The sequence below is a fragment of the Tasmannia lanceolata genome, unplaced genomic scaffold (assembly GCF_043159265.1).
Source record: "Tasmannia lanceolata isolate RefF3 unplaced genomic scaffold, GAP_Taslan_0.1 ptg000008l, whole genome shotgun sequence".
Lineage (NCBI taxonomy): Eukaryota > Viridiplantae > Streptophyta > Magnoliopsida > Canellales > Winteraceae > Tasmannia > Tasmannia lanceolata.
Genome location: NW_027518685.1, coordinates 57,348,818 through 57,376,193, shown reverse-complemented (window position 1 = coordinate 57,376,193; position 27,376 = coordinate 57,348,818). Strand labels below are relative to the sequence as shown.

Here is a 27,376-nt window from a genome sequence, read left to right as displayed (position 1 = left end):
GGTTTCATGGGTTTCGGGTCGAGCCGGGTTGAGCATTCAAAAGCCCGCATGAATCTCGGGTCGCGCCGGGTTTGAAGGGGCCCGACCCGACCCGACCCGAGTTACATAAGTTATAGTATGTACATTTTTTTCTATTGTTAGTTAAAAGTTAAAAGTGAAAACTCACGCACCCACTGTTATTGTATGTGAGTGTAATTTCTGCTTCTATGAGTTGAGTTGATTCAAGTGTTTGATTAAGCATTGTTTGATTGTAATTACAACATTGTTTGATTACAGCATTGTTTGATTCAAGTGTAATGTGAGTGTAATTACATCATTGTTTGATTCAAGTGTAATGTGAGTGTAATTTCTGCTTCTATGAGTTGAGTTACCTTGCCAAACAAGAATTTTCCTTAAAAAATTGCGTCAACATGAAAAAACCCGACCCGACCGAACCGACCCGAGATTTATCATGTGTAGGGCCAGGTTTGGGAATCGTGGGTTTTCCAAAAAAAAACCCAACACGACCCGACCCAAGATATTTCTCGGGTAGGGTTGGGTTCTCCAAAACCCGACCCGCCCGACCCGAGTTGCAGCCCTACCCGTGTGCCATCAGATAAATTGTATCATTTTAATTTGAACTTTTTTTTATGGGATCCAGTAGCGGCCATCGCAGAATCACATCCGGTAGTAAAAATGATATGGTTATGGTTAATTTACTGGGATTTGGGAAATGATATAACCGCCCCTTATTTTTACTTGGGACAGCGCACCCCAGTGTATTATATTGACCATGGTTTTAAATTTCGACCGAAATCTGACCGAAACCGAAATTTGGGGAAATTTCGAATTTCGGCCTTTACCAAATTTCAGCCAAAATTTTGAAATTTCTGACCAGAAATTTCAGAATTTTGAGAATTTCAGTCCGAAATTTCGCGAAAATGCAATTTAAAAAAAAAAAAAAACAGATATGTTACAAAATTTCGGTCGAAATTTCGGAATTTTCGAAATGAATTAAATAAGCTTTTTTAATTATTACCAAATTTCAACCGAAATTTCGAAATTTCGAGGATCCAAAACCAGAACCGAAATTTTAAACTATGCTTATGACTACTCTTTTACACTAGAGGGGGCTGTCCCAGGTAAATAAAGGGCAAACATATAATTTCCCTACAATGAATTGGTGTCTCTAACTAAAAAGTTGAAGAGGGTCGGTGTAAGTTATCTTTTAGAGTGTAAAAATAGTAGAAATTTTTGGAAATATTTTTCCTTTCCAAACTTTTCTCCAAAATTCCTACAAACCAAACGAGGCTAAAAGATGAGGGGAAGGACTTGCTATAATGACGATCCAAATCATCTTAAAAGCAGTCATATTCACGATGGTGATGTGTGCATGCTAGAACGATTATTGAGACACCCCACATTTTGCCTAATACAGTCAATCTGTTGCCTTTGAGGAGAAAATGTGGGTTGGATTCAACACCCAAAATGGGATGTTTTTATTATTTCTGCTGGGGACTACTTGATCCAAACTGTTCAATCCCAAGCCCCATCATTATCAGGCAAAGGCCCAAAAACCTACCACTTAAGACAATATTAATGAAATGTTTGGAACATAGAACAAGTGGTTCATAATTTAATCAGCAGCAGACACAGCTCAATTCTAAATATTACAACAATTTAAACCAACAAATTCCATCCCAATTCATCAAAACATTAGATGGGTCAATGGATGAGAGATCAAAGGGTGACAGTGGCATTGTTGACACCATCAAAACCCACCACCAACCTTCTCTTTGCAGCCTTGCTTCTGTAACACCACACTTCAAAAGCCTCACTCAAATCAGGATACCTTAGCTGCTCAGTTTTCATCCAGTCCGCTAAAATATCAGCTTGATCATTCGAAGGCAACGCCAACACCAAAGAAATTATAGCTTGCTCTATGCTCTGATACTGATCGGCATCCAATTTGTATTCGAATGCCTCATCTTCAGAACCCTTTGAATCTAATATCGGCTTCATCGTTCTTATATAAGGAAGCCAAATCTTTAGCAACTGAACCCGTGATGGTGCTGGAAGAATCACATTTCCATATCCAACGGCCTCCAAAACTTTTCCCGTAATCTCAATTAGCTTTACTTTCACACCCCAGATGCCAGAGCTGAGCTTCGAATCTTGAACCATGGCCAAAACGTTATTTGAAATGTCCACCCAAATGCACACAAAATCCTTAATCATATCCATTCTAGGTAGTATGTTACACATCCAGTCAAGGTCCAAAAGACACCGTAGGACTTTTCCCTCTCCTGCCTCATCCAAGCAGTCGGATTCTAATAACAGTGAACGCAACTCCATTTCGAATACGGAAAACATTTTCCCTAGACCCTTCTTTACCTCGGATTTTACATCATCATCGGCTCTTACCAATGGCATGTCTTCGTCCTCCACCAGCATGAATTCTACTTGTTCTTGGGCAGAGGTTTTTAGTTCGTCCGTGAAAGAAGGGCATGATTTGTTAGTGGATGTTGCGAACAGAATTGCAGAAAGGAATACATTCTTTGCGGCATTCAGATCGACGGGTTGAATCCGGGATAATACCGGCATGGCGGCTTCGCCTAGGTTGGAGACAGTTTTCAAGATTTCTACCTCTTCCTTTTCCTCCCAAGGAACAGCCTCCAAGTACTTAATACAACTTTGAGCTATCTCTTCGCAGCGTAAATTAGTTGCGGCCTGGAGAACCCCAAGAGCGGTTTTCACGGAATCCCACGAATCCAAAACTAAATCTTCGGAGAGATAAAATAGACTCAAGAGCTTGAGATGATGATCGTAATCGGATTCCGAGCAGTAAATTTCGATGCAACTATGAGAATCAAGATTGGGACAAGTAGATGAGTCATTAGAAAGTTGGTCTGCAAAGAACTTGCTCTTCTTCGAAAGAATGCAGGAGTGGCAATAGAACCATTCTGGCCTTCCGTCTCTGTTTCTCAAGCGAACAACAATGTCACTTGTAGTTCGATCACCAAGTTTATAGGTCTCCGCAACCTGCCCTTGTCCATCTGGTATGAGGCTCATTCTTTATGCCAGAAAAGACGGACTTCTCATAATTGCAACATAACTGGAGTGAAGAATATGACCTCAGGTTAGTTCTGAAGTATGGGAAGTTTTCTTTTTCCGAGAAAAGTAAAACTGAAAGAATGGGAAGCTTGTTGGGACTCGGTAACAGGAAAATAATCTGAAGATGCATTAAATATGCATACATAAATATAACAACGGAATATATATTAGAGAGAAAATGCTTCCTTGGGCGGAGGTGGCCCCATGACAGAGATATAAGAACATTACTGCAGTATGTCACCCCAGTGTGTTGCTAGATTTGATGATGAAGGAAACGGTCAACAGCCCAACTTACTCTTCGTTGATTTTACTGCAGTATTTGACCTTTGTGTATAAGCTAAGCTGGATTAGTCAACTTGTTCAGTGAAACTGACTAGTTATGGAGTGTAAATATAAAGTTAAATTTGTTTTACTTAATCCTTCGAAGGTGAGATATACTGTATATACAAGAGACCAAACAAGTGTCTCTTATTAGAGTTGTAATTATTCCTACAAATATGGGAAATAAAAAATGTCCGAACTCCTTCCAAGATGGAATAAAAGTTCATTGTTTGTGCGCCACATGCCAAGGACGTCTTATGACCAAAAGCTTTAGCAAATAATATCGGACTAAATATGCCCAAGAGTCCAAGACTAAGTGCACTTACAAATAGAAGAAAGGGTGAGGGAGAATAGTCTAAGAAGCTTGAGCATAGCATGCACCCTGCACAAGGTGGGCTATGATAGGATTTCCTTAACAAAGGACCACATCACCTCTAAATTAGGGTGTGGGGGTGCGGGAGGGAAAGGACCATACAATAAAAGGTAGGTCTATTGGCAACAGACTAATCTTATGGTGCCCCACCAAATGAACAAATCTGTTCACCACATAAGTGTTCTGCATATATGGTGAGCTAATGTTAGGACTCATTAAAAATGGCAGTTGGCTCCCTAGCAGAGCTTAAATTATATATAGCTTGATATGTACGCACCTTGTTGGTGGCACTCAGAGTTTCTTCGTTGTTGAGGTTCCTTTTATCAAATATATGCCCCAAAAGGCCAAAAGCAACTTTATTGTTTTAATCTTTCTCGGCTCCAGTCATCCTAACCTTAAAAAATTCCCAAATGGAAGTTCTTAATCCATCTTTCCTCAATCATCAATAGGTAAATTCCAGGTAAAATTCAACATGGAGTCCTCAATACAACCCCATATATGAGAAGCTAACCGTCAATACTTCTTCCCCATTAGAGAGTAAAACATAGAAGAATAAGGTGATCTAGGGAAATTGATGCAAGGAACATGGGAATCTCCCCAAAGTATAAAGCTTGCTAGAGAATTGAACAAGCACACAAACGCATCAATTAGTCCTCAATACAACATCATATAACAGAAGCTAACCACCAATATTCCACTTCAATTAGAGAGTAAGACAGAGAAGAATAAAATGGTCTAGAAAAATTGGTACAAGTAAACAACTAGGAATCTACTAAAAGTAGGAGACTTGCTAGAGAACAAAACAATCACACCAACGCACTAATAGACCTGCTCAATTTAGAAGTAGAGAGAGATAAAACATCAGTAAATCGAACCTAAACATGACTAAAGTAGGGAAATCCAAAAACAATAGGGAAAACATTTCATTTTTCATTTAAATCCAAAAAATTTATCAAAACTTCACACACACACACCAAAAACACCATTTTTTAATGGCAGTAGAATATTATTAAAATCAAAGGAAAGGTACAAGGCCCAAAACCAAGGTGTTCAACGAGCAAATGAAATAAAAAAGAAACATAAAACCAAGCACAAAAGCTGCCCCATAACAACTAGAAAAGCTAACATGGAGAGTCCTAGGGGGAGAAAATCGACCATCGCCAAAAGCGGTCTATCAACTCTGAATAAGGCTAACCGATCAGCATCGCTAATTCATCCCTTAATCAACCTAAATAAAGCCAAATTTAGATAAAAAAGTGTATTACATATTGTTGTCCAAAACAAAACCCAATACCTTTTTTCTAATTTAGAAACTCAATGGATAATGCAGAAAGAGGGAGCTCCAAGAACTTCCAGATGTAAAAGGATACAAACTTCAACACACAATATGACCTAAGAAGCATGGGTACGGGTACGGGGTGCGGGTACGACACGACACGGGTATGCGGGTACGTGATTTTCAAAAAAACCCCGGTGCGGGTACGTTTGGGTACGCTGAATATAATAATATTTTTTATTATTTTATTTTCAGAGTTTCAATTCGACTCCAGATTTTGTCTGCCAAACAAACAGCAACGCCTAAACAATTAAAGTAAAAATTACCCACAATCTCAAACAAACAAAGCCTAAACAAACATCTACTGATTTTTTCCTATTCATTTAATTTATCTGAGGTGCATGTTCTCTCCAGAGAAAATGAGCCCCGAAATGGTTTTTTGCAAAATTGCCTAGCAAATCCCAATCGGATTTCAAAATCTGAAACGAACAAGGCCTTAAAGGCTTAAACCCTAGATGGCTGGCACAATGGCACCTTAGATAAATTAAATGAATAGCACAAAATCTGTAATTTTGAGATTGTGGCAACTGATTATAAGCCTCAAACCTATTATCAGACTCAAATTAGATTTGGGGAACACAATCAGTTGGCATAATCTCAAGAAAAAAAATGGGAGAGAAAGAAAGAGAGCAGGAGAGAGAGAGAGAGAGCAATAGAGAGACCAATAGAGAGAGTGCAGTATCATTTCAAGAGAAATTATATGGTGTAAGGGCTTACAACAATAAGGCCTTTTGTACGGTGGAAGTACCACCCTTGTCTTTTGATCCAACAACAGCTCCTCAAAAAGCTCAAAAAGTGAGCTGCTGTTGGATCAAAACGGTACCCCTACCATTTTGTTGTAAGCCTTTAGAACATATAAAATCCCTCATTTCAAAAAAAAGAAAGAAAGAGAAAGAGAGCAGTAGAGAGAGAGAGAGAGAGAGAGAGAGAAATACCTTTGAGAGAGAGAGGGAGGGAGGGCCGGAGAGCCGGAGAGAGCCGCGGCCGGAGAGGGAGTCGCACAGAGAGAAGGGGAGAGAGCAGCGTTAGGGTTTTCTTTCTTCGTTTGCTTTTTATTTCATTTTTAAACACCCTCTTTTTTACCCCACACAACCCATTAATATATTCAGTAACATAACACCCCCCCTCTTTTACCTCAACACCCACCCCAACTAATTTTTTTTTTAAAAACATCTGGTGCGTGTCGGGTGTGTCGGGTGCGCACCCCGAACGTACCCGATACGCACCTGAAACTCAAATTTCGTTTTCTTTAAAACCCATCTTTGGGTGCGTACCCGTACCGGATACGCACCCGACACGGGTACGAGGGCTTTTTAGGGGCACCCGTGCTTCCTTGAATATGACCAAGTTAGTCATGGAAAGGTACAAGGAAAAGATAAAGAAAAGAAATATAAACCCAAGGATACTTAAGGCTCCACATTGACTAATGAGAATTTCTTTTTCTTTTCTTTTTTTTGAAAATTAACAGTATTATTAATCAGCCCAAAAACGAATACAACCAAAAACCGGGGACAAGATGTCCCCATAAAAACAAAATCAAATCCAAGCCCCCAGGGATAAAAACAAGATGTCCCCATAGAGAGAAGAGAGAAACTAGAGAGAGTAGAAGGGAATGAGGAGAGCATAGGAAGAAGAGAGAGCAAGAGACAAGAGAGCAAAATGAGAGAGATAGAGAGTAAAAGTAATGTAAGAGAACAAGAGATTTTTTTTTTTTTTAGAGAATAGAGAGAGGTGAGAGAGTTAGAGAATGTAGAGAGAGGAGAGAGTAGAGAGTACCGAAAATATAATCCATAAAATCCTGAGAAAAGAAAGTGTTTCCGAAAAAAATTCGTAGCAAGGAGAGGGTATACGTTAATAACTTTTAGAAAGAGATATAGTCTTGCAAATTTTTGAAGGGATATGAAGTAGGTGGTGATATTGCAAGTATCTAAATTTTTAGAATCCCAAAGTGTCCCACAAAAGCTGCTTTCTAAAAATAAGGAAGTGATTTCAGAATGGGCTGATTTCTAACTATAGGAGAGAAAATCCCAAGCAAGCCACTTTCTAAGAAACTCCCCCCCCCCCTCCAACAGTAGCCGAATCATCAATTTTTATACATCTTGTGTTCTTTGTAGAATAGATGATAGAAACTTGCCGTTTCATATCGCAAAAATTGCTGAAATTTCAATGATGATAAAAATCAATATTCCAGAAATATTTCATCCCTAAAATTGCTCTTTACACAAAATATTTCTCTTTATGGGGCGTTGGCTAGTGTCTTTCTCAAATTCTAAGAATAATTATGGGCATTCCAAATTGGGCAAGACACAGAATCGCCAAAACAATGAGAGATAGTGGGACCGATTTCCAAAGGGCTGAACGATCTTTGGGTAGGGACTTTCCAAAAATCCTTTTATAAACTTTGCTTTTATGAGTCCAACTCCAACACAAATTCCCTTTGAAAATTAACCCAAAACAAACTTCTTAGTTAGCCATTGATCTTTTATCTATGAGATGAGACTTGTCCAACTAAAGTGGGCCCCACATGTGCATGCATATGTATGCAAATAGAAAATGCTATTTTCTTCAAATCCAACACGTGGGAGCAAGAATGGGTATGCATGTTTGTTGGACAATTTTTTTGGTGGCAAGATGCCAAAAGGTGATGGTCGGTTCTTGCTCTCTTACATGCAATTTCCATAAATGCCCTTTTAGTGTAACTCCAAAATTGGTGGTTTCTTTTTATAAAAGTGCTCTCTATTGTGGAACCCACCTTTACATCCCCTAATAGCAACCAAACCACATATTGGAATGATCCAAATCGTCCATTAAATGGGCCAAAATGTGAAGTACTCATGGGCCCAAAAATCAGCCCCATATGACTATCCTAACTGTCCATTGGATTGATCTAATCCGCTCATTGTTTTAGGACATAATGATAATTAACCACACCCTCTAAATCGTTTCCATAAATTGATTGTGCTTTAAATTATTTCCATGGATTGATTCAAACCGTACCATTGATGGGTGAAACTGTGGATTGGTCATAGCCCCTAAATCATTTTCATGGACTGATCTTAACCATCCGTTAGATTGGGCCAAAGTATAAATGATGTCTCTTCTAATCAATTCCCACAAACCTATCCGGGCCATCCAATTCATTGATCAAGATGTAGATATGTTACAATCCCAAATCATTCCTATAGGATCATACAAACCGTCAATTGATTGCACCCCTATAGGACGATCTGAACCGTTCAATGAATAAGCCACAAATGTCATTCCTCTATGCTTCAATGTTTTGGGAATACAAGCTGTCGATTCTGTGGGTCACATCATATAATGGATGCACCCACCCGAATCATTCATTTGTTGGGCTGGAATGCAATTAGGTTGTGCCTCTAAATCAACTCCATATAACGATCTGAACTGTACAATTGTGGAGTCACAATTTGAATGGCCCTTACCCAATAAAATCCTCACACTAGTTCCATTTTCTGTGGAAATTCAGAAATATGCTGAAACACCAAAAACAAGCAAATACCTTAGTAATACCGCTTAAAATGACAAAATATGCATGTTTCCTATCACTACCAATCACACATAAATGTGTTCATCAAATTCCCCCATACTTGAGCTTTGTTTCTCCTCAAGCAAATAAGAAGAAAATAAAGAAAAATATAAACAAAAAAAATCCTAAGTCACTTTCGTAGGAATCACGATTGCACTTAGCACGTGCAACGAGCCTTTGAACCCCTAGGTTACCCTAGTGGACGAGTTTTGTCTCGTGAGTGTTTGCAGTGAATATACACAAAAAATTCTAAAAACAAACTTGTCTTTTCAAATCTCACTATAGAATAAAGCAAAAAATTTCTAATTTTTTTTCTTTGAGAAATTACTCAAAATAGAAGAACAAGAATACCCCCATACTTAAACTTTGCATCATATCCCAAGTTAGAAAAATTAGAAAAATATTTTAATGAAGGAATCCTCTTTTGAATATTTCCTACTCTTCTCCCTTAAATTTGCTTCTAAAGTAATCGTATCATAAAAGAAATTTGATTCGGAAACTTCGTAGAAACTGTGCAAATTTATATGGTCCATCACACTTTCCACTTTTTCCATGCTTTCTAAGAATAGAACTCACTTTTTTGTAATCCTCTACTGCTTTTGGCGTGAATGACATGCAGGGCATGCACCAAACACCCAGGCTACTAAGCAGTGTCCGACTAATCTTTGATTTGCATATATCATAGACATTGATGCATATGAGTTCAAGCTTTACCTTTGATTATGTGCAATGCTTTGATTCATTAAGCTTTCTAATTGACCCATGTATGGAGTTTTCAGTCAGTTGCTCTCAAGCCAGTTGGCTTTAAGGAACTAGGCATAAAAACCCTTCAGACTTAATAGCTCAAGTCAAAAAGCCTACAGATCAAAACTCAAATCAAGATGCAAACTTTCTAAAAATCATTCTTTCTTTCTTTTGTTTCAACCTTTCTTTCATTTTTATCCATACCATATAAAAAGCAAGTTTCTATTTCTATTTCTTATTCAAATCCTTTTAAAAGAAAGATTCTAAAAGAAAAATAAACTAAGAAAGGAAAGTATTCTTTCTAATTTTTCAAATTCCAAAATTAAAATATCCACTAACTTTCTTTCTTAAAATAGGAAAACAACTTTCTTTTTAAGAATATTAAGTTCTTTCTAATTTGAAAAATTACCAAAAACAAAACGAAAAGAAACTTTCTAACTTTAAACTATAGAAAAGAATAGAAAAGGAAAGTTTCTAAAACCTACCCCCCCCCCCCATACTTGAATTATGCACTGTCCTCAATGCATTAAAAATAGAAACAAAAATATGAGGACTAAAAATAGTACGTGTATACAACTAAGTAGTACGTGAATAATCATCCAAATAAATGATAAAATATCTAAATCCATGTAATGAAGGACTTCTAGAGGGGCCCCATACATCAGAGTGAACAAGTTCAAAAGGCCTTGAGACACGATTACTAACACGAGGTGGGAAAGACACGATGGTGTTTCCCCGACTCATAAGACTCACAATGAAAAGAGGGAATAGGACTAGACACAAAAGAAGATTTCTTAAGCTTATCAATAGGTGGGTGACCCAGACGACAATGCGATTGATAGGAATCCACAGAGGTACGAAGAGCAACACCAGCAGTGACATTATCTAGGTAGTAGAGGCCATCAATCTCACGGATAGAGCCAATCCTCATCCCAGTCTTTTTTTTTTTTTGAAATGAATCCTCATCCCAGTCTTCAGATCCTAAAAGGCACAATAAGTTGGGAAAAATGAGACAAAACAATTAAGAGACTTAGTTAATTGACTGACAGATAACAAACAAACAAGAAAAGATGGGACAAAAAGAACAGAGGATAAACGAAGACCCGTCGATGTGGTGACTACACCAACCCCAGAGACAGGGGATGTAGTCCCATCAGCTAAAGTAACAGAACTATGGCCCTCAGATGAAAAAGACCGGAAAGAAGAAAGTATGGTAGGATTACCAGTCATATGGTGAGATGCTCCAGAATCAATGAGCCATGATCCAGAAGAAGAACCAGACAAAAAACAGAATGGACTACCTTGTTGGGCAAACGTGGCAGACAGTTGTTTTCCTTTCTCCAGTAGACAAACAAGATCATCATATTCTGCACGAGAGACCACTAGAGTGTCGAGGTCACAGATGGAGGATGAGTGGATGAAGAACTCCCATAAACAGCAGCAGCAGAGCAGCAGGTCTGTACGGACGAAGCTCCGGATCCAAATCATAATTGTTGTGGTCGTCCATACGGCAATGAGTGCAATAGCGGGACCCACGTCCCCGTCCTCCACCGTCTCGGCCTCCCCCTGACTCACGTCCAAGGCCACGACCACCACCCTCGCGACCTCGCCCAACACAGACACCCCCACGACTACGGTCACCTCCAACATATGTGAAATGAGCAGAACCATCAACTATCGGGTCACGATGCTGAGTCACCCGCATACGTTGAACCCTCGAAAGAACATCCGCCAGGGTGGGAATGGGTGGGGAACTCACAATCTGATGTCGGAGTAGAAGATAGTCAGGCCCCACCGAGTCAAGAAAACTGACAACACGCAACTCCTCCTGTCGTTTCTTGAGAACAACTGGATCAGTTGTAAACGCAATAGATCAAGTTCCAGACAGAGTGCGAGATAGTCCATGTAGTGGCCACTCACCGACTTGTCTCCCCTCTGAAGGCTAAACCATTCTGATAAACGATCACAAATACGTGTAAGATTATCTGCCCAGAATACATTGTCGCAGTTTGCTCTCAAACCTCCTCCTTCGACGACTGAAGATACATCAAGGAGGCGGTTACAGGGGGGGTTCCATACAACCCCAAGAGAAATGATCTAACAACGGCATCATCTTCGCGCCACTGATCATACTGCAGATCAGTAGTGGGTGGCGGTACACATTCTAGAAAATGGATTTTTCGACATCCAAGGAGATAAGTATATACGGCCATCTTCCGCGGTGGATAATTCCTCCCATCTAACCTGATGGACGTCATCTGAAGGGGGGGTTCCACATGCGAATAACTTGATTGGCCCGTAGAAACCGAAGAACGGGCTTCATCAAGTCAGGGGGCAGCAGTTTTGTGGGAGGTTTGATCCTCAGAAGCCATAACAAAAGCACTACCAATCACCAAAAAAGACAACAACCAACACCTTAGGGAATAAATCAAATCCTACAACCACTACAATTACCACAACGAACAATCAACTGTATAGAGTCACTAAAGAAAACATCTAGGAATCACCAAACGACCCTCTTCAACAACAATCACCATTAACGAACGACGATAACCCATAGAAGAAACCAACAACACACGAACCAACAAAATCCATATGCGACAGAATCAACAAGAACATAAACTACGAGAAGGGAACAACTCACATTAGGAGAGGATAGGGTTAGGGTTTGGGTGAAAGGCTACGAAAACTGTATAGGTTGGAATAGAGGGTGCGGTTAGGGTTTGGGTGTGAAGAGGAGGTGCGGCTAGGGTTTGGGTTTTGAATAGGGGTTGCGGCTAGGGTTTTGTGTGCTGGGGAGGTGCGACTAGGGTGTTGGGGAGTGAAGAAAAAGGAACGAACACAACTCAGAAGGGTGTGGGTGGAGAAAAGACACGAACACGACTCAGAAGAAGGTTGGGTGGGGAGTGGAGAAAAGGAACGAACACAACTCAGAAGGGTGTGGGTGGAGAAAAGAAACGAACACGACTCAGAAGAAGGGTTAGGGTTTAGGGAAAGAAGAAGGAAAACCTACCTTTCTTCACCCATGGCTCTGATACGATGTAAAGTTACATGGTATATCAACTTTGGTGGGAAGGGAGAGAGATACAAAAGAGATAGAGGGTGAGAGGAGAAGAGTCGAGAGAATAGGCATGCGTGTGGGAGAGAAAAAATAGTTCTCTCCCTCACGCACGACTAATAAATATATATATATATATATATATATATATATATATATATATATTATGTTATATATGACTAATATGCCCTTACACATATGTGTATTTATTCAACATAAACAATGGTACAACTCTTCAAAGAACTCAAAATTTTCTAAGCATAAACATTCTCAACATTATGCGAGCCCCAATCAATTATAGATCCTAATCTACAACCTTTTGGCTTCAAACAATCCATGATTAACCTCCATTGAGTATCTTCTCCCCATGATGTGCTTATGTGTTTCCCTTGATATTTTTCATTAAGTTACTCAATTTATTCTGAAATTGAGCTTCCAAATCATAGATATGTTAGGCAAAAACATCAACATCGGTACTAACACATTCATGTACAACAGAATAAGTCAAAACATGATTTGCCTTCTTGTCACAATCTCAAACAAGGAAGATATCCCTTAAGACAAGTTCATCAAAATATTATAGGCAAACTTGATATGAGGAAGGGCCAAGACCTGATGAGAAATATTATCCATCACAACACTCCTCAAAATAATTATCAAGGCTTCCATTAATTAATTTTGTCCATCTACCTAACGGATGGTATGCCCCAAAAATTGGAGTAACTCCTTAAGTACTTCCATATAGTCTCCTCCAAAAAGTGAGTAATAGTTTGTGTTGTGATCAAACATTATGGGTCTCCAGGACTCCATGAAGGCCACAATCTTAATAGAGAAAATACTAGCAATATTAGAAGCATTCGCTGTCATCTTGAAAGGAATAGAACATGTCATTTATGAAAATTTGTCAATGACTACAAAGACAAAGCTACTCTGTAGAGTCGAAAATATTAGCGATATTAGAAGCATTTGTTGTCATCTTGCAAGGAATAGAACATATCATTTATGAAAATTTGCCAATGACTGCAAAGACAAAGATACTCTGTAGAGTCCTAAGGACATCCATAACAAAATCTATACAGAAATCCAATCATGCTGCGTCTGGAAGGGGAAAAGATTAATGAAAAGCTAACATTTTAAAACATGCCCCTTTGAGACTTGGCACATCTAACACCTATAAATAAATCTCTCCACAACCTCTTCATGGGTCTCCAGTACTCCATGAAGACCACAATCTTAATAGAGAAAATATTCGCAATATTAGAAGCATTCATTGTCTTCTTTCAAGGAATAGAATGAGTAATTTATGAAAATTTGTCAATGGCTACAAAGATAAAGCTACTCTTTGTAGAGTCCTAGGGAAATCCAAAACAAAATCTATACAGATATCCACCCATGCTGCGTCTGGAACGGCAAAAGATGTATGGAAAGCTAATTTTTTAAAACATGCCCCTTTGATATTTGTCGCATCTAACACTCAAAAACAAATCTCTCCAGAACCCTCTACATATGTGGCCAACCCTACCTTACATTAGAGTCCCCAAAGTCTAATCTCTCCCAAAATGTCCTCCACATCCCTCACAATGGACTTCAATGAAAAGTCCCTTGAGAAACCTTGAAGAATGCATAATACCTTTAAATGCAGAGCCATTGTGAAAAATACACTCATCAAGATATAAAAGGATCCAAGCCACCTGCATAGTTTCGAAACTCCCTCGTGGCATTGTCGACTCACCCCAGTCGACTCCCTTTTACCTTGGCCGTGTTCTTGTCCGAGTGCGCATTTTGCCCTACAAAGTCAATCAAAATACCTTTTGACTCTCCCAAGTTATGACCAGGTCAACTAAGTATTCGGCCACATCAACCAAGTTCTCGATCGCACCATGTCGAATCGACTAGGATTTGCTTTGGACGCATTTTGGCTCGCATCCGCACTTTGATATACATTGACTATTTGACAAAAGCGAGGACGTTTCTTTTATTGGTCGTTGATTGCTTCAAATACTAGCACCTCAACAATTAAAGTTCCCAACAAAGTAGTCCTTGGGCTCAAAGCATCAAATATTATGTTTTGATTACCAATGGTGTGATGAATGGAGTGTTTCATGGTCCAAATATAAAATAAACTCATTGGGCAACAAATAATTGGGCCAATGACAGAGCATGAACAACATAATACTCCAAGTCACATGCAGAATACTTCTTCTGTGCATGATCGGGTTTTCCACTAACGTAAGTAATCTAATCATTCTTGTCACAAAATAGCAGCAATATTGACATTTTAGGCATCATATTCTACCTTGAAGACCTTTGTAAGGTCTGGTAGAGCAAGAATTGGGCTTCCATCATCTTCTTCTTTATGAGATTGTAAGTCCTCAACTACAAGGCTCCTACTTTCTATCTCATGTATAATCAATGACAAACAAAATAACAAGTTTTGAAATTTCTAATGAAGCATCAGTACAAAGTCACCAAACCATGAAATATGTGATCTCCCTGATATTCTTTGGAATAGGTCACTCGATTATGAATGACCTTTCGGCTTTCACAAATACACCTTAATCCCATCAGAAGAGAGAATAAGCATACCATGTTGTCCAACATAAATGAACATATTTCAAGTTAATAGAGAGGTACTCTTTCCTCAGTTCATCAAAATATTGTCTCAAATGGTTAATGTGGTCATCGTGGTTAGCGTTGAATATCAAAATACCAACAAAATAGACAACCAAAAATTTCCAATAAAAGAACTTGTCCCACGTTCATCAAACGCATAAAATACTATGAGCATTTGAAAACCCATATCCCACATTCATCAGCCGCATAAACTACTGGGAGCATTTGAAAACCCATATTACAAAAGCAACTACTGATAAAGATTAGCTTGCTGATGCAGATAGATAGTAGGCCAATAAGTGGCATATTTGCCCATTAGAATTTTGTTTCCATGCTATTTAATGTCTAGGATTTTATTTTTCATGTTATTTAGATTTATGGCTTTTATTTTATTTTCCATAGAATTTTATTTCCATCCCATTGCCTATATATAGGCCTCATTGTATTAAGAATTATTAACTTTGATGATTATTGAATATAATTGAGTTTTCGCCCCTCTACAGATTTCGTCTTCTTCTCTCTTCTCTGGTTCTTCTCTTCTTCTCCCTAAATTCCTCTATTCTTCTCTTCTCTTCTCCTCCCCTATTCTTCTCTTCTATTCTTCTATTCCCGTCCCCTATTCTTCTCATCATCTTCTCTTTTCTCCTCTTTCTTCTATTTCTCTTCCCAGTCTTACATCAAATTTGGTATCAGAGAAATAGAATTCCAAGCGCGCCATCTCCTCTTCTATTTCTCTTCCCGATCCTACATCAAATTTCTCTGGGCGCGCCATGGGAGCGGTTCCCATCTCTTTTGGAGCGCCATCGGAGAGGTTCCGGTCCTAAGGAGCATCGAATCACGGTTCTGGCATGGGAGCGGCACCAATGAGGAACGTTCCTGCTTCTAAGCCCCTATCTCCTTCACGGTCTCATTAGTCCTCTGCCAAATTGACTTTGATGATTTGTTGACTCCGTGGACATTTAAAAGCTCTACGGTTGGGCTGAAAAGATCCTCATCCGACATTCCACCTGGTTTGAGTTTAGCCAAGCAGGAACGCGAGGGGCTAGTTGTGTTGCACAAAAAGCCATAAGTTTACTTTATGAAAACTACCTGCTTATTATCAAACTAAAAAATATACAAGCTTTATTTCTGTGAGACCCTAATAGCGGACTTCGTCTTCTCCAGAAAATCATGTTGATACATGTCCTAAGAGCTTGATCAACACCGACGTGACCTCCTCTTGGCAGTTTAACTCTTCGTAGTCAAAATTTTCCCCACTCGATGTAGGCTAGGCAGAGAAAAGAAGAAAAAGAAAGAAGGGAAGAGATTGGGAGGGGAAGGAGAAAATCAATAATCAATCAATTAATCATCAAAAACCAATAGAAAAAAGTCATATAGTAACCTATATAGGAATTTTAGAGGTATTTTATGATTGTCAGTTACATATACATATATATATATAGGCTACCGTATGGCTTTTTTATTAGTTTTTGATGATTAATTGAATGATTACTGACTGTGAGTTCTTCTTCTTCTTCTTCTCCTCTCCCAACCCTACATCACTCAACCAATCCAAAATCATCTACAAAAAAATCTCCATGAAATCCATTGATGTCTAGCTTCACTATGGAATTCCAATCCATCTTCAAAATTTGCAGGTTCTTGGAGCTTTTCACAAAGCTAGATCACCCATGATGGATTTGGAAAATGTTGCCCACTAGCAATGCATCATATATTTCCAATTTCTAATTTGAAAGCCCCGTGGATTTATATTGCATCAACTTCCTCGTCTTTATTATCGTAATGACATAACCTGTCGAGAAAGTTATAGTATAGCTGCGAAAATGTTCAAGCTACCTTTTTTGGTAGGTAAACTGGGATTGAACCCATGCCCTCTTGGTAGTGACACAGAGCACCTTTGAACTAAGGAATGGGCCTAAATCCCATAGCCATACTTTTTAGCAAAATGTTAAACTAAGCAAAGTATTTTCTATGATTTGAGAGATACAAGTTGCTTCTCCTTGCAGACCCATGTCATGCATAAAAGACGCAGGCTATTGATATTATAGTTATGCCATGAAATGTGTAATCATGCAAATATAACATGCTAAAAGTGCAAATGAAGTTATAATTAGTAAATTAAATCGTGAACGTCAAAACATAACTCTTGAAGACATATGTGATAGAAGGATATTAAAATGCATATGAGATAGAAATATATTAAAGTAAATATGACAAAGAATTATACTCACAACACCACAGGTACAACGGTCAACAACTTCCGATTGCGAGTAAGCTGCTTCCCACTGTCTATTTGCTCCCACCAAGTCAAACCATTATAAATACCTTGGTCTTCAGCAAATGGAGTTCCCTTCTTCCAATGGAAGAACTGATAGGTGTCCTGGAGAAAGATTTGTACACCTTGATCAAGCTATACATAGTCCTAGACTAGGAATAAAAAGGATCAAGTGCAAAACCCAGGTCCATAGAAGCAGAAAGGAAAAAATCTTAGTCAGTTATTTGCACATATCAAGCATTTATAGCCTACAAACCACCATAAAGGCCACCAGCTAAAGATCAAGTAACTAGAATCGAAAGAGCAAGTTCAATGGTTAAAACTCCAGTTCAGCCTCTAGTAACCATAGGAAGGAATCATAAAAACAATAAAATACTAACATGATACTAATCTAAGTTAAATGACTGCATAAGAAACAAAGTACTCAACAAAAAAAGCATAAATTTTAAATTCCCACAAAGCAAGCACTTACGATTCTTTGACAGGATCACGCAAATTCGATTGAATCAAAGGCTAAAAAGACCAAGAATGCCGCATCACCTCCAACACTTCAACATGTGACGTAATATTTATTGGGAATGGGAAGATGTGAGCAACATTAAATGTGGGAAGGAAATTCAGTATTTTTCTCCTTCTGTAGACCATGCGACCTCTTCTCTAGACCACGCATGTTCTATTGATGCAAAGTGCTCTAAACAGTATCAATCAAATTCGATTGAATCAAAACCAACCATGAGACCTCTTCTCTAGACCACATGTGTTTTATTCACACAAACAGTATCATGCAAATTTGATTGAATCGAAGACCAAAAAGACCAGCATATAAAGTTCGAAATCATCGAGCTTCCATGAGAAAACCCAAGGTAGTCAAAGCCATCAGCCCAGAGGTGCCTAGGCAAGGTAACCTCCTAAGCTAGCTCTGTAGGTTTCTAGGGTCACTTAGGCAATCACCTAGGGCCTAGACATTTGCTTCAGACTATAGACAAAAAATGTCAACCATAGGTAATGACATGACTACTAAGGGCTGTTTATCAAGCCTGTACACCCAAGGAAAAGTCCATTCTCCTCCTCTATTACAAATCAAAATATGTCGAGCTATACATATTATATAAATGAAATGCTTAAAAGTTTATGGATTAATATTTTAAGATAGCTAATCAATTATAGTACATATATGTACTAATTACCCGTAAATAAACGATCACATTTACATTTTCGAAACTACGAACATTTTTTTTCTGAGAGGGAGAGAGAGAACATGGAAGGCAGGCGTTTTGACTAACTAGAAGCATGAGCTAAAAAAATTAGGCATGACATGAATGGCTGAATATCGAGGTATACGGTACTGTCTGTGTAGAAAAGCATCCAAAGTCAAACAAAACAACAACCCAAACTCAAATTCATCCCGTGTAAAACACCACAACTCCTTACAGTCCAAATTCACACCCAAACAAAATTACTTGGCGAAATAACTTCCTAAGAAACCCTAAAGCAAAAAATTAATTCGAAAAACCAAACAAATCTAGCAATCCAAAATCTAGATCGAACAAACCAAACCAACAAGCCATAATCAATATCATCAAATCTCAAATAAAAAAGAAACCCAAACAGTCCCTAATTCGAAACCCTAAATCAGAAAAAAAAAAAGAAGATCCGCATCCGATCCCAAACAGCAGAACCCTAAATTCATCAGAGATCGAGACAAGAGCACAATCTAACAACAATCCATAAAAACAAAAAAGAAGAAGAGGGTTTTGTCCTTACAGCGCACCCCGGTGTATTTATGACCATGGTTTTAAATTTCGATCGAAATCTGACTGAAACCGAAATTTGGGGAAATTTCGAATTTCGGCCTTTACCAAATTTCAGCCAAAATTTTGATTTCAGAATTTCGAGAATTTCAGTCCGAAATTTCTAGAAAATGCAATTTAAAAAAAAAAGATATGTTACAAAATTTCGGTTGAAATTTCTGAATTTTCGAAATGAATTAAACAAGCTTTTTTAAATATTACCAAATTTCAACCGAAATTTCAGAATTTCGGTAGAAATTTCGAAATTTCAAGGATCCAAAACCAGAACCGAAATTTTAAACCATGCTTATGACTACTCATTTACACTAGAGGGGGCTGTCCCAGGTAAATAAAGGGCAAACATATCATTTCCCTACAATGAATTGGTGTCTCTAACTAAAAAGTTGAAGAGGGTCGGTGGAAGTTATCTTTTAGAGTGTAAAAATAGTAGAAATTTTTGGAAATATTTTTCCTTTCCAAACTTTTCTCCAAAATTCCTACAAACTAAACAAGGCTAAAAGATGAGGGGAAGGGCTTGCTATAATGACGATCCAAATCATCTTAAAAGCAGTCATATTCACGATGGTGATGTGTGCAAGCTAGAACGATTAATGAGACACCCCACATTTTGCCTAATACAGTCAATCTTTTGCCTTTGAGGAGAAAATGTGGGTTGGATTCAACACCCAAAATGGGATGTTTTTATTATTTCTGCTGGGGACTACTTGATCCAAACTGTTCAATCCCAAGCCCCATCATTATCAGGCAAAGGCCCAAAAACCTACTACTTAAGACAATATTAATGAAATGTTTGGAACATAGAACAAGTTGTTCATAATTTAATCAGCAGCAGACACAGCTCAATTCAAAATATTACGACAATTTAAACCAACAAATTCCATCCCAATTCATCAAAACATTAGATGGGCCAATGGATGAGAGATCAAAGCGTGACAGTGGCATTGTTGACACCATCAAAACCCACCACCAACCTTCTCTTTGCAGCCTTGCTTCTGTAACACCACACTTCAAAAGCCTCACTCAAATCAGGATACCTTAGCTGCTCAGTTTTCATCCAGTCCGCTAAAATATCAGCTTGATCATTCGAAGGCAACGCCAACACCAAAGAAATTATAGCTTGCTCTATGCTCTCATACTGATCGGCATCCAATTTGAATTCGAATGCCTCATCTTCAGAACCCTTTGAATCTAATATCGGCTTCATCGTTCTTATATAAGGAAGCCAAATCTTTAGCAACTGAACCCGTGATGGTGCTGGAAGAATCACATTTCCATATCCAACGGCCTCCAAAACTTTTCCCGTAATCTCAATTAGCTTTACTTTCACACCCTAGATGCCAGAGCTGAGCTTCGAATCTTGAACCATGGCCAAAACGTTATTTGAAATGTCCACCCAAATGCACACAAAATCCTTAATCATATCCATTCTAGGTAGTATGTTACACATCCAGTCAAGGTCCAAAAGACACCATAGGACTTTTCCCTCTCCTGCCTCATCCAAGCAGTCGGATTCTAATAACAGTGATCGCAACTCCATTTCGAATACGGAAAACATTTTCCCTAGACCCTTCTTTACCTCGGATTTTACATCATCATCGGCTCTTACCAATGGCATGTCTTCGTCCACCACCAGCATGAATTCTACTTGTTCTCGGGCAGAGGTTTTTAGTTCGTCCGTGAAAGAAGGGCATGATTTGTTAGTGGATGTTGCGAACAGAATTGCAGAAAGGAATACATTCTTTGCGGCATTCAGATCGACGGGTTGAATCCGGGATAATACCGGCATGGCAGCTTCGCCTAGGTTGGAGACAGTTTTCAAGATTTCTACCTCTTCCTTTTCCTCCCAAGGAACAGCCTCCAAGTACTTAATACAACTTTGAGCTATCTCTTCGCAGCGTAAATTAGTTGCTGCCGAGAGAACCCCAAGAGCGGTTTTCACGGAATCCCACGAATCCAAAACTAAATCTACGGAGAGATAAAATAGACTCAAGAGCTTGAGATGATGATCGTAATCAGATTCCGAGCAGTAAATTTCGATGCAGCTATGAGAATCAAGATTGGTACAAGTAGATGGGTCATTAGAAAGTTGGTCTGCAAAGAACTTGCTCTTTTTCGAAAGAATGCAGGAGTGGCAATAGAACCATTCTGGCCTTCCGTCTCTGTTTCTCAAGCGAACAACAATGTCACTTGTAGTTCGATCACCAAGTTTATAGGTCTCCGCAACCTGCCCTTGTCCATCTGGTATGAGGCTCATTCTTTATGCCAGAAAAGACGGACTTCTCATAATTGCAACATAACTGGAGTGAAGAATATGATCTCAGGTTAGTTCTGAAGTATGGGAAGTTTTCTTTTTCCGAGAAAAGTTAAACTGAAAGAATGGGAAGCTTGTTAGGACTCGGTAACAGGAAAATAATCTGAAGATGCATTAAATATGCATACATAAATATAACAACGGAATATATATTAGAGAGAAAATGCTTCCCTGGGCGGAGGTGGCCCCATGACAGAGATATAAGAACATTACTGCCCTTAAATATATAAAATCGGACTGTGCAAAAACAAAATCCTTCTAAAATTCATCCTCTATAACAAAGGGAACACACCTTATGTGTAGCTCCATGCAATAAACACCTTCTCTAGCCAACTTGTTGGCTATGTCATTTGCATTCCAATGTGATGAAAGGAGAGATTGAGATGTCTGTCAAAGTCAGCTATCTATGAAGGGAGACTAAGGCTGCCAACTTCCATGAACCCAGAGTAAGTTTCTCGCCCAGGCAATAATACAAGAGTCATCACCTTCTACCACAAGTTACTGACTGTTTTAATTCAGGATGCGTAATCTAGTGCAAAAAAGAGACATCTCCTCCACCTCACATGGTATCTAAACCTAATTAGGCTTGCGAGTACTTTCATGATCTCTCCAAAGAGATTCCTAAAGAACCCCTTTAACTCCATCTGGACCGAGTTTGCCTCTAAAACTTCCATCAAAGTTAAGTTGATGTTCTTTTTTTATTACTTTTTTGGAGAGAGAGAGAGAGAGAGGGGGGGGGGGGGGGGGTTGGTGGGGATTGGGTGTTCTGCAATTAACTAACTCATTATTCTTTGCCGTCATGCCCCACAATATTAACCTACAATCTCAAATACATCTATAAGAAGCCCAAACTATCTTTCATCACAAACACTAATTTGATGAATGATAACTAAATAGCATTGATAACAAACAGATTGATTTATGCACTCCCGCAAAGATTCTCTTGTTTCTATCCAATTACCTCTAAGATAACGGACGGGGATCATCTACAAAGGATCCTTATCGCCAAAAAAGGGTGATGGGGACTATCCTATAGCCCATATTTTAATTTTTAAGTGTCCTGACGTGGTATTTTCCCATCAATATCACTTAGTTTCTTTAAGTTATAAGTGATTAAAATGGGGCCCACAAGTGTATTATGAAAATCATAAGTGATAAGGGTAATTAAGTCATTTCTTAATCACCACACCCTTACAACTTAAAGAAGTCTATTAGTCTAATGGTGATAGGAGATGTCCATCGAGGAAGTTCTAGTCGAGTTAGGAATTCTAATTTGTTTTGAGATTGGTATTTGGGTTCTAATAGAATTAGCGGATTAAGTCTTGGTCCAAGTTTTATTTGTCTATAAATGTAAGGCCTTTGGCCACTTTGGAGAAAAGAAAACAGAATAGAAGATTGAAGATTAGCTCCTAAGCCGGGATGAACCCTTGCTCGGGAGATGACCCTAAGGGTTAATCTCTTCCTTCCTCTTTCCTTATTTCTTCTCCCTTAACTTTTTCTTTAATTTCTTGCTTTAATCCTCTTTATTTTCAGTTATTGATCTCTATATATTATTCCTGATCTATGCGCCCCGTAGTCTCACCAAAGCCCTTGCCCGCACCTTCCCGACATATGTCTGCACCTTCCCACCATATGTCTACACATTCTTGACATATGTCTGCACCTTTTAAAACAACCCTAAACCTAGTAGAAATATTTTCCAATCTAATCACCTACTTTAGGATCCAAAATCCTAATCTCCCTTCCATGGATTCGTCCTACATCAATTCGGTATTAGAGCTACATATATAATGGTCCTCCTGTACCCATCCTTCATCAAGGCCCCTTACCACCCTATCAGTAGATTTGTCCCTAAACTCGGAAGAACCTATTCAATTCTGAAACACTTTTAAAATGCTCGCCCAAATTGATCAAGATAACTTACCATGGATAAGTATGTGATCCCCAGTTTCCTTCCCAGCAACACACAAAACTCATCTACTCGCCACTCGGATTTCTTCATGGGGCATATGATATTACAAACATAATGTTCAGACTTATCAATACTTCATGGGCAATATTTTGTATTTAATACCATTCTAGAGGCATTTTAGTCACTTCATATCAAACAGTTTGGCCAATTTTCACAAATGAATCAGATGTTCTTGTTTGAAGAAATCTTTTTTTTTTTTGGTTTGAAGAAATCTTAACACGCTAAAAATCGAAGGAACTGAAGATTCTTCTCACAGGAGTATCAATTGCATTCAAAGATGTAGATAATTGTGATAATTTCCCCTCTCCCTCTACGGACTTTCGGAGGTTTTTAATCTAGGGCTGGTGTGCAAATACAAATTATTGTTTTACACGGATCCATATCAACCAGACTCTCTGCACACATCTTCCAGCAAAAGAATTTAATTCTTCGTAGATTTAGAGCAAAAAAAATCTATCACTACACTGATCAAACAAATGTTCCTGCAAAGCCCATATCACTTTCTCCGTAAAAAATTCAAATCTTCTGTCCAGGCAGAGATCAGAACTCCTCTCCCTCTGCTAACGATTTAAGGGAAGTGATCAACAACCCAACTTACTCTTTGTCGATTTTACTGCAGTATTTCACCCTAGTGTATTGCTAGATTTGATGATGAAGGAAACGGTCAACAGCCCAACTTACTCTTCGTTGAATTTACTGCAGTATTTGACCTTTGTGTATTAGCTAAGCTGGATTAGTCAACTTGTTCACTGAAACTGACTAGTTATGGAGTGTAAATATAAAGTTAAATCTGTTTTACTTAATCCTTCGAAGGTGAGATATACTGTATATACAAGAGACCAAACAAGTGTCTCTTATCAGAGTTGTAATTATTCCTACAAATATGGGAAATCAAAAATGTCGCAACTCCTTCCAAGATGGAATAAAAGTTCATTGTTTGTGTGCCAGATGCCAAGGACGTCTTATGACCAAAAGCTTTAGCAAATAATATCGGACTAAATATGCCCAAGAGTCCAAGACTAAGTGCACTTACAAATAGAAGAAAGGGTGAGGGAGAATACTCTAAGAAGCTTGAGCATGGCATGCACCCTGCACAAGGTGGGCTATAATAGGATTTCCTTAACAAAGGACCACATCACCTCTAAATTAGGGTGTGGGGGTGGGGGAGGGTAAGGACCATACAATAAAAGGTAGGTCTATTGGCAACAGACTAATCTTATGGTGCCCCACCAAATGAACAAATCTGTTCACCACATAAGTGTTCTGCATATATGGTGAGCTAATGTTAGGACTCATTAAGAATAGCAGTTGGCTCCCTAGCAGAACATAAATTATATATAGCTTGATATGTACGCACCTTGTTGGTGGCAGTCAGAGTTTCTTCGTTGTTGAGGTTCCTTTTATCAAATATATGCCCCAAAAGGCCAAAAGCAACTTTATCATTTTAATCTTTCTCGGCTCCAGTCATCCTAACCTTAAAAAATTCCCAAATGGAAGTTCTTAATCCATCTTTCCTCAATCATCAATAGGTAAATTCCAGTTAAAATTCAACATGGAGTCCTCAATACAACCCCATATATGAGAAGCTAACCATCAATACTTCTTCCCCATTAGAGAGTAAAACATAGAAGAATAAGGTGATCTAGGGAAATTGATGCAAGGAACATGGGAATCTCCCCAAAGTATAAAGTTTGCTAGAGAATTGAACAAGCACACAAACGCATCAATTAGTCCTCAATACAACATCATATAAGATAAGCTAACCACCAATATTCCACTTCAATTAGAGAGTAAGACAGAGAAGAATAAAATGGTCTAGAAAAATTGGTACAAGTAAACAACTAGGAATCTACTAAAAGTAGGAAACTTGCTAGAGAACAAAACAATCACACCAACGCACTAATAGACCTGCTCAATTTAGAAGTAGAGAGAGATAAAACATCAGTAAATCGAACCTAAACATGACTGAAGTAGGGAAATCCAAAAACAATAGGGAAAACATTTCATTTTTCATTTAAATCCAAAAAATTTATCAAAACTTCACACACACACACACACACACACACACACACACCAAAAACACCATTTTTTAATGGCAGTAGAATATTATTAAAATCAAAGGAAAGGTACAAGGCCCAAAACCAAGGTGTTCAACGAGCAAATGAAATTAAAAAGAAACATAAAACCAAGCACAAAAGCTGCCCCATAACAACTAGAAAAGCTAACATGGAGAATCCTAGGGGAAGAAAATCAACCATCACCAAAAGCGGTCTATCAACTCTGAATCAGGCTAACCGATCAGCATCGCTAATTCATCCCTTAATCAACCTAAATAAAGCCAAATTTAGATTAAAAAGTGTATTACATATTGTTGTCCAAAACAAAACCCAATACCTTTTTTCTAATTTAGAAACTCAATGGATAATGCAGAAAGAGGGAGCTCCAAGAACTTCCGGATGTAAAAGGATACAAACTTCAACACACAATATGACCTAAGAAGCATGGGTACGGGTACGGGGTGCGGGTACGACACGACACGGGTACGCGGGTAAGTGATTTTCAAAAAAACCCGGGTGCGGGTACGTTTGGGTACGCTGAATATAATAATATTTTTTATTATTTTATTTTCAAAGTTTCAATTCTACTCCAGATTTTGTCTGCCAAACAAACAGCAAGGCCTAAACAATTAAAGTAAAAATTACCCACAATCTCAAACAAACAAAACCTAAACAAACATCTACTGATTTTTTCCTATTCATTTAATTTATCTGAGGTGCATGTTCTCTCCAGAGAAAATGAGCCCCGAAATGGTTTTTTGCAAAATTGCCTAGCAAATCCCAATCGGATTTCAAAATCTGAAACGAACAGGGCCTTAAGGGCTTAAACCCTAGATGGCTGGCACAACGGCGCCTTAGATAAATTAAATGAATAGTACAAAACCTGTAATTTTGAGATTGTGGCAACTGATTATGAGCCTCAAACCTATTATCAGACTCAAATTAGATTTGGGGAACACAATCAGTTGGCATAATCTCAAGAAAAAAAATGGGAGAGAAAGAAAGAGAGCCGGAGAGATAAAGAGAGAGAGAGAGAGTGCAGTATCATTTCAAGAGAAATTATATGGTGCAACGGCTTACAACAATAAGGCCTTTTGTACGGTGGAAGTACCACCCTTGTCTTTAGATCCAACAACAGCTCCTCAAAAAGCTCAAAAAGTGAGCTGCTGTTGGATCAAAATGGTACCCCTACCATTTTGTTGTAAGCCCTTACACCATATAAAATCCCTCATTTCAAAAAAAAGAAAAAAAGAGAAAGAGAGCAGTAGAGAGAGAAAGAGAGCGGTAGAGAGGAGGGTGAGAGAGTGAGAGAGAGAGAGAGAAATACCTATGAGAGAGAGGGACGGAGGGAGGGCCGGAGAGCCGGAGAGAGCCGCGGCCGGAGAATCCGTCCGTAGAGGGAGTCGCACAGAGAGAACGGGAGAGAGCAGCGTTAGGGTTTTCTTTCTTCGTTTGCTTTTTATCTCATTTTTAAACACCCCCGTTTTTTACCCCACACAACCCATTAATATATTCAGTAACATAACACCCCCCTCTTTTACCTTAATACCCCCCAACGATTTTTTTTTTTTTTAAAACATCTGGTGCGTGTCGGGTGTGCACCCCGAACGTACCCGATACGCACCCGAAACTCAAATTTCGTTTTTTTTAAACCCATCTTTGGGTGCATACCCGGTACGTACCCGGGACGTACCCGAGCATACCCGTACCGGATGTGCACCCGACACGGGTACGAGGGCTTTTTAGGGGTACCCGTGCTTCCTTGAATATGACCAAGTTAGTCATGGAAAGGTACAAGGAAAAGATAAAGAAAAGAAATATAAATCCAAGGATACTTAAGGCTCCACATTGACTAATGAGAA

At 38.7% G+C, this 27,376-nt stretch overlaps 2 pseudogenes across 3 annotated transcripts; both read right to left on the bottom strand.

Annotated features, from left to right (window-relative positions):
* Positions 1 to 1,534: 1,534 nt before the first annotated feature.
* Positions 1,535 to 26,982, bottom strand: LOC143885383 (BTB/POZ domain-containing protein At3g05675 pseudogene; annotated as a pseudogene). 3 transcript variants are annotated; one of them, XR_013253262.1, is made up of 3 exons: positions 26,842 to 26,982; positions 17,320 to 17,468; positions 1,535 to 3,165 (listed from the first exon to the last, which is right to left on the bottom strand). The product of XR_013253262.1 is annotated as a BTB/POZ domain-containing protein At3g05675 pseudogene, transcript variant X3 (transcript). The 3 variants fall into 3 exon arrangements; XR_013253260.1 differs by having other exon boundaries at positions 1,535 to 3,094; XR_013253261.1 differs by lacking the exon at positions 26,842 to 26,982 and adding an exon at positions 20,146 to 21,486 and having other exon boundaries at positions 1,535 to 3,094.
* On the bottom strand, positions 20,505 to 21,428 carry LOC143883084 (BTB/POZ domain-containing protein At3g05675 pseudogene; annotated as a pseudogene).
* Positions 26,983 to 27,376: the final 394 nt, after the last annotated feature.